Source organism: Balaenoptera acutorostrata, chromosome 12, assembly GCF_949987535.1.
Source record: "Balaenoptera acutorostrata chromosome 12, mBalAcu1.1, whole genome shotgun sequence".
Lineage (NCBI taxonomy): Eukaryota > Metazoa > Chordata > Mammalia > Artiodactyla > Balaenopteridae > Balaenoptera > Balaenoptera acutorostrata.
Genome location: NC_080075.1, coordinates 18,130,945 through 18,140,869, shown reverse-complemented (window position 1 = coordinate 18,140,869; position 9,925 = coordinate 18,130,945). Strand labels below are relative to the sequence as shown.

The window sequence follows — 9,925 nt, the reverse complement described above, 5'->3', positions numbered from 1 at the left end:
GAATTCTAGCAGCCAGCTAACTTGAACTTGTCCCTGAATAGGGCCTCAATCACATGCTTCTTGTTCTGTAGTTTGGTGCAGATGGACATTATGATTTGGCCAATGTGGACCTTGGCTCATCTGGCTCAGGCTTTTTGAAGCCACCACTCCATACCCATCTGGAGCCTATTCTGGGGACAGTATGAGGTCATACATGAATGTCTACAAGAATGGGCTGTCTCCACGTCACTTTGGGCAACCCATATGAGCAACAGTTTACATACATTACCAAATAGGCTACTATTTGCAGCCATTAGACACCAGGACCCCCATGAGGAAAAAAGCATGGTCCGCTTAACTGGCTGCAGGTTTTGTTGTTGTTGTTGTTGTTGTTTTTGTTTTTTTGCTTTTTAACTTTTTTTTAGTGTTTGTCCTAGAGTTTGCAATATACATATTCAGCTAATCCAAGTCCACTTTCAAATAATACTATACACATCACAGACAGTGTGAGTACCTTATGATGACAAAATAATCCCAGTTTCTCCCTCCTGTCCCTTGCATCATTGCTGTCATTCATTTCACATATATTTACATAGGCATACATATATATAATATATGTATAAAATATAAACATGTATAATCAAATACATTCTTGATAATATTATACTTAACAAAGTCTTGTATAATCAATTAATAATATGAAAAATAACTGTTTTTATTTTAACTTTACTTATTCATTCTTTGGTGCTATTCCTTCACACTGATCCAAGTTTCTGACCCATGTTATTTTCTTTCTCTCTAAAAAACCTTTTATAACATTTCTTGCAGGTTAAGTCTACTGGCAATAAATTCCCTCGATTTTGTTTGTCTGCAAAAGTCTTTATTTCTCCTGCACTTTTGAAGGAAAATTTCACAGGGTACAACATTGTACGTTGATGGGTTTTTTTTCTTCTAATACTTTATTTCAGTACACTCTCTTCTTGTTCACAGTTTCTGAGGAAATGTCAAATGTAATTCTTGTAATTGTTCCTTTGTAGATAAGGTGTTTATTTTTCCCATCTGGTGTCTTTTGGTAATTTTTTTTTTTTTTTTTTTTTTTTTGGCATTTATCATGCTTGATGTTCTATAAGATTTCTGGATCTGTGGTTTTATGTTTGATCTTAATTTAGGAAAATCCTTGGTCATTATCATTTCCCATATTTCTTCTGTTCTTTTCTTTCTTCTCCTTCTGATAGTCCCATTATGCATTTTGTACCTGTTCCACAGTCCTTGGATAGTCTGCTCTGTTTTTATCAGTCTCTGTTCTCTTTGCTTTCTGGTTTTCAAGGTTTTGTGATATAGCCTCTAGCTCAGAAATTCTTTCCTCAGCCATGTCCTGTTTACTAAGAAGCCCATCAAAGGTTTTCTCATAGTTGTTTTAAATTATCAGTCTGAAGATTCCAATATTCCTGCTGTGTCTGTTCTAATGTTTGCTCTATCTCTTCAAGTGTGTGTTTTTTTGTTGTTTTTTTGGTTTGTTTTTTTGGTTTGTTATTTTACCTTTTGGTATACCTTGTATTTTTTTTTTTTTTTTTCCCTTGGAAGTAGGACATAATGTACTAGGTAAAGGGACTGCTGTAAATAGGCTTTTAGTAATGTGGTGGTGAGGTGTGGTGGGAGGGAAGTGTTCTATAATCTTATAACTAAGTCTCAGTCTTTTAGTAAGAGTATGCCTCTGTACTGTGAACTCCATCAGCATTTCTCAGTTCTTTTGTTTTTGTTTTTTGTCTTGGCTGAATTGGGATATTTCCTTTCTGCCAAGTTAATTAGGCTGTGCTAACATCCCAGCAGGTTAGGCTCTAGTTAATTAGTTTACCTGAGGGCAGGGCTTGCTAAAAAGAACCCAGAGCTCTGTGGTATTTCAAAATGGTTCCTTTCCCCTTCTCCCTACCAGAAGCCAATGGGGATTTTTCTCAGATATTTACTATGAGAACTTGGTTGAGCTTCTGGAGGTAAATCTCACAAAATTGTGGGTATCCCCTTATGACTGAGGTCCCTGAAGGATTTAACTCTCAGAGTTGCCCACACTGAGCCTTCAGCAATTCCTCAATTTCAGGTTTTCTAACCCTGGCACTGGGATCTGCAAAGGTTTCTGGTTTTTTTGGTCAAACTATTCCAGCTTTGTCCAGTGGGAGCTCTTTTGGTTGACACCTAAGTGTCCACTTATATATCCTACACCTCCATTTATGTATGTGTATGTGTGAGTGTGTGTGTGTGTAGTACATTCTTATTTTCTGGCATTATAACACTCATCTTATATATTTCTGCCCTGGTCCTAGAATCTGGGTTTTATCCAAGGAACTCTAGTTCCTTTTAATGAAGAAACTAAGATCTGGGCATTAGGTGTGTTCTTATTTCATTTTCCTTTCTTTTCTCTCTTCCTTCCTTCTTTTCTTCCTTCATTCCTCCCTCCCTCCCTTCCTTTGTTCGTTTGTTCCTTCCTTATTCCTCTTTCTTGAATCTCAGACTTTCATTCTTGGATCATTTTCTTCATTTTCAAATACATTTTTCAGAAGTAGCTTAAGTTTGTTGGTGCTGCATTTTAACATACATAGTTTTTGTTTTTGTTTTTGTTTTTTAAATGTTAAATTTACAAAGACTCTACTGAGTCAGTTTTTTTTTTTAATTTTTTTTTTTTTAATTTATTTATGGCTGTGTTGGGTCTTCGTTTCTGTGTGAGGGCTTTCTCTAGTTGCGGCAAGTGGGGGCCACTCTTCATTGTGGTGCGCGGGCCTCTCATTATCACAGCCTCCCTTGTTGTGGAGCACAGGCCCCAGACGCGCAGGCTCAGTAATTGTGGCTCACGGGCCTAGTTGCTCCATGGCATGTGGGATCTTCCCAGACCAGGGCTCGAACCCATGTCCCCTGCATTGGCAGGCAGATTCTCAACCACTGCACCACCAGGGAAGCCCTACATAGCTTTTTTTAATTTTTAAATTATCTTATTTTTTATCAGTCTTGAAAACTTATTTACAGATTTTTCTTGTCTCATTGCACAATAATATTATATATAAAGTTTTCCTCATTTTTTACAGTTATGTATTTCTAAATTGAACACTAAATTAAGTAATTTTATAGCTCACATTATTTTGTAGTGTATCTGAAAGATTTGATTCAAAGTTTTTTTTTTTTTTCATATCATAGTATAAATCACATCATGAAAGAAATAATTTCTCCATCATCCTGGGACTAAAAATCAAGGTACCTAGAAAGGAATAAACTTAGAAGAGCATCATATTCCTCCTCCTTCATAATTTAATGCCATAGACATAGATAATAATGACCATGATAATTTGAGAGGAACATATGTTGACTTATGAATTCTCTACCCAACCATAAAGCCAGCTCAATGAGTTAGGATCCATGCTCTCCCCCTTCCTCTTCTCATCCCCTATTTACTCCAACACTCCAATTGCTGTAGACTATATCCTTATTAAAGTGTTTTAAAGTATTTAAGGACTTTTAAAAAGACAAATCTCTTTATTTGTTGGGCAGAGTTTTATGTATGACTGTGATTTAAATTGACCGACTTATTAACAGATAATGTTTTAAATTAAGAATGATGTTTAGATTTATATATTATGTAATTCTGCTTCTTGGGTAAAAGAAAAGTAGAATTGGGGTGATTATAGAGGCAGGAAATCAGTTCAGATAAAATATGATGAACCCCTGAAAAGGGAAACTGAAGATTATTGTACCATATTTTAAATTTATATTCAAAAAGAATCATTAGAACTTATACCAGTCCAGGTAACTTGAGTGATATGATACAGAAGGGAAAGCAGAGAAAAAGTCTAAATTAATCATTTGACAACTGAGAGGGACTACATACTACATATTGGAATAATGTTATTGGGGTCTTTTTAAGCATATAGGTTTGCAACATGTTTCTTTTCAGCAGGTATCCAAAGACATTAATCTGCCCCCTTGTAGGACATAGGAACTGAAGATAGATTTAGAAGTAATCAACATAGTGTTGGTTCTTGATGAGATTGCCTATGAATAGTAGGTATGAATCTTCTACTTTATCAGAAATGACAACTTGATAGGCTTCCCAGTTAGACTAATTTTTGATATGCATTTGACTATCTGAAACATTTCTCTATTTATTTATCAGCTACCAATTTATTTATCTATAAGTCCTTCCTATGTGGAACTTATGGATAGAAGTAATCATCAAAGTAAAATCTAAATTGAAGGGAATAGCTTCATTTTTTTCTTAAACAGTGTCAGGCTGTTTGTCAATAATCTGTTGACATGAGAAACTTATCTGACATGAGAAACTTATCTGACATCTTTGTGATTTAGAAAACTATTGGACGAGATTATTAAAATTTTCAATACAAGTCAGTTGTAAACAGATTTTGCTCTTTAGAAAACAAAACCTTATCACACTGTCAGTGAATGCAGATTTTAAAAGAATCTGAATTTCATTGGAATATGTACATGCTGGATATTTGAGTCTACCTCTCTCAATTGAAATGGATTTTCATTAGAAGACTTGGCCCAGATCAGTCTGGCAAGAAAGTCTCTTGTTCAGTAAACCTCCTTTCTCCACTGAGATCTATAAATATTCTCTTCATTAAAATTTATGAAAAGACTCATCTGTCTTAAATATTTGCTAATATTAGTCATGGTTAAATCTTTGCATTTCAAAATTTCCTCCCTCTCTCTCTGTCTTATCCTCTCTCTCATAAAAGAAAGGGAAAAAAAGCAAAAGCTTGAGTTCTACTTAAGTTCTGTGGTACTGCAAAAATACTGAAATACAATAGAAATGGACAGAATAGTATCATCATCGAATAATAAAGATGGAGCTGGAATTTCCTCTGTTTTTAACCTAATAACCCAAGGGTCTATTTGTGATGAAACAGACCACAGAGTTACTCCTGGTGTTAAACATGATCTCGTAGTCATACAAATCAGAGTAAGAATGTTTTTAGAGGAAAATTAGATTTGTGGACTCATAAGATTAACATTGTATATTGAGACAATCAAATATATATCTATCAAATCTTATTTCATAGTTATATGAAGACATGTAGCCCAGGAAATTAATTCATTTCACTAGTTAGGGGATAAATGTTGATATTAGAGTTAAGAGAAATTATTTAACCTCATATAATATTATGTGGTATCTGGGAACATGACCTGATGGAAATAACTTTCTTGTTGTTTATATAGCTTTATGCAATCATAAACATGAAAAACCAAACCCTCAAAACAGTCCAATAGGTTGTTTTCTGCTTTATCATGATTATTATTATTATTATTATTATTATTATTTTGCTTGTTTTTTCTTTTTAGGAAACTGAAAGAGGTATAGCTGTCATTTATCTTACTGGTTACCTAAACCTTTAAATTGAAAAGATATAACATTTAAAAAAATATTTAATTAAGTTCTAATGCTTTATAAGTCATACAACCTAGATACTCTATTTGAGGTTGCAATCGGGGATAAGACTCTTGTCCAGTTATCCACTCATTCTACCTCTGTTGTCCCCTTATCACTAGAACGTCATGGAACAATGTTTGAAAACTTTAACATATCATAGTTTTCTTATTTACTATATAAAGAAAGTGAGAATCAGCATGAGTGATAGAACTAGAGTGTATCTCAGGTACATTTACAAATACCTTTGCTTATGCTGCTCTTATGGAAAGAACACTTTCATTCTGTCTATTTGCATCAATATTCAACTATCAACAGACCTTCTGATAGTGAAAGTAGGATATCCTGCTATTTCTCTTACATGGTATAAAGAACAGTTCTACCACTCAAAAAAGTGTTTTAAATATAGATTTTGTGCAATACCATCTTATTTAAACACAAGCTGATTCAATAAATGGTTGCTGTATCAGAAGTAACACTGAAATACTCACAGGATCATGCCAGTTCGTCTTTCGGAGGTAAAGCCTAAAGAGTGATAGGCTTTTCACCTTTTAAAGAGATATGTCCCTGCCCATTTTTCAAAACATTCAACTCTCTCTTTGTTCAATAGTTGTTTCTTCCAATTTTGATAGGCATACCCTAAATACAATAATAAATGACCGGTTAGCCTCAGAGTAAGCAGACAGCAACAAGTTGTTGGAGAGTTTGTGCCCCATCAAAAGACAGTGGCAGCTACGTATTTCACCTGGTTGTTATCAAGTTGGAATTGAGACCAAATTTTGGCCAACTCCTCATATATTTTCAAATCATACCAGAAATTTAGATTTTAATAAGAAATCTAAATTTTTTTGATAGTAGCCAATGTATATGTGTTTAACATTTTATAGTCTAACACTACATATATCATATATTATATCTCAATGAACCAAATATAGCCTGTGAAACACTACTTTGGAACATCTTCAAATTATATTTATTTAATCACAGGCACTAAAACAATTAATCCATTCAACAAATAGTGAACATACTGTCAGCATTTGTTATAATTGATTTACACATATTTTTTCAATCAGTTGTTTCTAAAATTCTGTGATTTAGTGTTTTCCTTATTCCTATAAGAAATGGGAGAAATTGGAATCACAGAGAGGTTAAGAGTTGTTCAGTTAGTACAAGAATAAGTGTTACAAGAAACAAACCAAACATGTATAATGGGTACAATATATTGTACCCAGTAGAAGTTAATATCTCACATAAGTAAACTCCAAATGACTGCTTCAGTTAGATGAGCAGCTCCCTCAAACAATGATTCAGGGACACAGGTTTCTTCTTTCTTGTAGCTTATCTTCAATTCTTGAGTTCCAAGTTCATTTCACTTATCATAAGCAAACTGGTGGACAAAGAAAGGCCATAGAAGACCATAAGCAATATGTTTCTATGATTCAGCCAAGAACTGGAACTGGTGTCAAGCAAGGAGAGAAAATGAACTGGATGAAAATAAAGTCATTCTCTATCACAGTCAGTCAATATCAGAATCAAGAGATGGATCCAAACAAGCTATATCCAGATCCTGCATTCTTATTGTATGCTGGTTTTTAAAATAGGTTATATAGTACAAAACATAGGGCTTTCAATCTTGTAGAGAAGGCAGTTAGGAACATGTGGACATGGTGGGTGTGTATATATGTTTATATGTCTGTAGATATAGATACGGATATAGATATATATATTCCCATCTGTATCTCATGAATCAGGGACCCTGATCCTGAAACTGAAGCATAAGGTAAATTCTGGGAAGAACGCAGTTTCCTTTGTAAAAAAGGAAAAATTACAGGCACAAGAAACAACATTTGTGAAAAATAAAATAGTACATAAAAGACATTTAAGTTTAAAAGGCTAATATAACTGGATTAGAAAGCAAAAAACAACAACAACAACAACAACAACAACAAAAAACAAGGGGAGAGCAATGAGAAACAAGGCTGTATAGAAAATCAAATGATATGGTGCTCAACATATCTTATACTAAGGAAGTCAATTTTCACCCTAAGATCAATTAAATCCATTAAATAATTCAAAAAGAGAAATAAAGTAACAGATTTGGTAATGAAAATATTTATTCTGACAATTGGAGCCTCCTCATTCCTCTATTCGGTGCAGGATAAATTTTCTTCTGGAGAAGAAACAAAATTGTCCTACAGCTCCAATTTCAACAAGAAATTTTATCACTGCTTCAAGCCTTCTCTTTTCTTAAGAACTTTAAATGTCAAAAAATGTTTTTTCAGACGATAATAGTATTTATGCTGCCAATCTACAATGAGATACAGAAATGACTAATTTTTTTAAATAGAATGGGAGAGTAAACATTTAATAAATGTAGTGGATATATAGAAAATGCCTAATGATTCTTAGATATTATAATTATTTCACTCAATTGAAAATGTAAAGTAACAACTGGATAATTTTTCTGAGAGATCTGAAGAGAGTCCTGGGCTAAATACACAAACATAGATATTCTGAACATATAGATGGCTCTCTGGACTTTATAAGTTGTCTAACCATCATCAGCCCCCCTATTCAGACCGTACCATAGCAACAATCTAGTTCAAGAATCCATTTTTCCCCAAAGAACCCATGGAACTCAGTGGAAGTTGACCCATCTCTAGTTCCTGGGAAAGGTATCAGTTAATCCAAACTTCTAAAGTAATCATGATAATCTCAACCATTTTGCCCCAGATAGATGCCAGAGCTCAGAATTAAGGAAATCAGCTAATAGTATTACCTTGGAAAGATAATTGGTGCTAGGATACAGAGAAATCTAAATTGACTCAGTTACATTGATTAGAAGAGGTTTTATTCCTTATTTAATGGAGATACCCTGTCTCTTCCCCCTCTGCACATGAACAGGGTAGCAAATTTTCACAACTGTTATTTGTCATATTTGTAACCATGAGGAAATCTAGCCTGAACGACAAGAGATGAGAGAATAACAGAAACAGGGATGCAGCCTTGGTCATGGACCTGGAAATATCACCATTTGAAGGCTTTTGAGTCTGGATTTCTCTTAAAATAGGTAATAAATGAAGCCATCAATGTATGTGGCACTACATAGGAAGAACATGAAGAATAAAACAATAAAATACAGAAAAATCTAGGGTGTTAGGTGCATAGAATTATACTCACTTTTGATCTAACTCTGAGGATATATGACTCATTATAGAAGCATATGTACAATTGAAATTATAAAATTAGGACTTCCCTGGTGGCACAGTGGTTAAGAATCCGCCTGCCAATGCAGGGGACATGGGTTCGAGCCCTGGTCCGGGAAGATCCCACATGCCGCGGAGCAACTAAGCCCGTGCACCACAACTACTGAGCCTGCGTGCCACAACTACTGAAGCCCACGCACCTAGAGCCCGTGCTTCGCAACAAGAGAAGCCACTGCAATGAGAAGCCCGCGCACCACAATGAAGAGTAGCCCCCGCTCACCGCAACTAGAGAAAGCCCACGCACAGCAATGAAGACCCAATGCAGCCAAAAATAAATAAATTAAATAAATAAAATTTTTGAAAAAAGAAATTATAAAATTATAGGTGAGATGTAAGCCAAAACATCTATATCTGAAAATCTACTCATTTCTCCCTAAACATTAGCTAAGATGACAATGACCCTGGAATTTTGGTAGCATCTATGTTTATTACAGCAGTAATGCCTAAGTGCTCTGGTACAAAAAACAGAAAAAACTTTGGGGTAACTGCATAGTGTATCACTTCCCCTACTTGTGCTGTCAAATGTTATGACAGCAGTGTAATATTATTCTCAGAAAGGCAAAACAAAATAAAACATGACACTAGTAATGTTATGTTTAATTCATGGTAATTTGATGTTCTTATTTTTTATGATCAGAATAAAACAGCTTGTGTAAGATAATACATTTGATTCATTTTGTACCAAGTCTTCTTTATTATGAGGCCTATAAAAGCATCAAATAATTACAACAAACAATTTAGTTGGAACTTATTACTACAAATAACTTCTAAATTGAAATGTTAGCTTCAATAATTTCAGAAAATAGCAACAACAAAGAATGCCTAGTACTTTAAACATCCTGTGGGAAGAGTTACCATGCTGTTATGCCCACATTTAAAACAATCCCTTCAAGATGTCCAGTTAGGACTGAAAGGGTAGAGATCCATTTCATCACTATAGTTATTTTTCTCCCCTTTGACAATTGCCTGTGCAGTTGTCATCATATTGCCTACTCCAAAATGTGTAGTATATTTTACTAAAATATATACAACATTGAGTTTTTCTTTTAGGTGTTCTGGGAGCAGAACCTTTATATAAGTCCTAGATAGAGGTTTTTGCCTTGAGGGGTCAAAGGGGTAAGAGAATTCATGAGATGTGAGAGGTTCAGTAATGCAAATTTTAAGTACCCAGGAAGACATGAGGAAAACCTTCCTAAAACATGGAGTATTCTCTGCCATTACTGAGACGCAGTTATTATTTAATCATGATCAC

The 9,925-nt window shown here is 34.4% G+C and overlaps 1 non-coding gene across 1 annotated transcript; it reads right to left on the bottom strand.

The window, feature by feature from the left end:
• Positions 1-212: 212 nt before the first annotated feature.
• LOC114237697 (small nucleolar RNA SNORA70) lies at positions 213-347 on the bottom strand. Its single transcript, XR_003623212.1, has one exon. It is a non-coding gene; the product is annotated as a small nucleolar RNA SNORA70 (small nucleolar RNA).
• Between the last annotated feature and the right edge of the window lie 9,578 nt (positions 348-9,925).